Below are 1,651 nucleotides of genomic sequence, written 5' to 3'. Positions count from 1 at the left end.
AACCAAACAAGCCCATACATTTATAGTATAGTATATTATATAAGCCAGTTATCACTAGTGATCTATGTACAACAATCACCATTTTCTTGATTGATTTGTTACATATATACATACGTTTGTATATTATTATACATATTATTATTATGACATCGGATGCGCAGTTTATCATATTTTTCGAGATTCATATGAATGCGTATGCGCGTTTTATAAACTCACTCAATATATTGTGACCTATAACCCTGGTGAGAATATATAGTTATATTTCGTATTCCGAAATCATAATATTATTATGAATAAAAATACATCATATGCTGACCAAGTGTATTATATTATATAATAATATATATATATATAATATATATATATATATGTATAGGCGAAAGGTTATCGATGCGTTGCTGCGGCGTGGTAGGTACCTATATATATAAATTTTGATCAATGTTGTCACGGAGATCCGCCTCGACGTTGGTACACTTTTATATATTGAAACATTGACTGGCCGCCGTCATTAATCAAAGCCGAGTGCTCACAAAAAGCGTTTCCGTGATATTGGTCATGGGAGGTACCTGCGCCTATACCTTTACCAATACCAGCTATACCTATATTACACTGTAAAATATAATGTAATTATACAAGCGTGCAAATGTGCTAAAATATTTAAAAGAAACTTTGATTAAACATTTCGACGACTCGCGAGCATTCCATAAAAGAAAAATAGTTTTCGATAAAATCGGATTTTAGTTTTTTTTTTTTTTGTTGACGGTTTATTTTAAACGGAGAATAAGTAAAATTGTTTGTGAACTTCTCCGGTTGACTTTCATCAGCTCATTTAGCCGAATTGAAATCGATTGCAAACAAGTTCAAAGCAGTAAATATAATACCGAGTACCTATATTGTGAGTTGTATATTATAGTAGAATATAATATAATAACATAGATTTTGTTTTATGTAGGTACAGCAAAAATCGGATCAAATAAATTGTATCAATCAAAAATTATAATAATATTAGCTTAGGCCTTATAGCTATATATTACTATCTGCCGGTCTCAAAGAAAAAACTAATAATTAATAACAAAAAAAGTTTTCAACAAGACATAGGTATATACAGGCTTGTAGCACTGTATATAATGCACCTATATAATGAAAGTTTACAATTATCATAGTATACAGTCTCTTGCCGTCTTAAAATGAGAAATAATCAAAAATGTTCGTCTTACATTTTATTTTCAAACCGATTTCATCGCCGTATTTCATCGCCTTACATATATGTAAGTGAAATTTTAATCGGATTCCAAAATGTACATATACATCTACTGACAGCAAAGGAAATATTATTAATGGAAAATGCGTATATACTCGTTACAGGCGTTAATTAAAATTTAATCCTCGTTAACAGTTTAATATAAGAAAATCAACCATAAGTTACTCCACTCACTACCCGTATACTCTTGATATTTTCACAAAGCGTTGTATAATCTGAGTCTATAAATTTGTCAATAGAAAAATTACAATAAAACCATAGTCTTAGAACAGTTATTAAAATTATGCATTCAGCTACCTACATATATAAATTCGTAACTAGTTATAAATCTTCTCATAATGAGTCGCCACAGGAAACAGGCTGCCCTTTTTTTTTACTAAACGCTTTCAA

This window comes from Myzus persicae, unplaced genomic scaffold, assembly GCF_001856785.1.
Source record: "Myzus persicae strain clone G006 unplaced genomic scaffold, MPER_G0061.0, whole genome shotgun sequence".
NCBI classification, from domain to species: domain Eukaryota; kingdom Metazoa; phylum Arthropoda; class Insecta; order Hemiptera; family Aphididae; genus Myzus; species Myzus persicae.
This window is presented reverse-complemented; position numbering follows the sequence as displayed.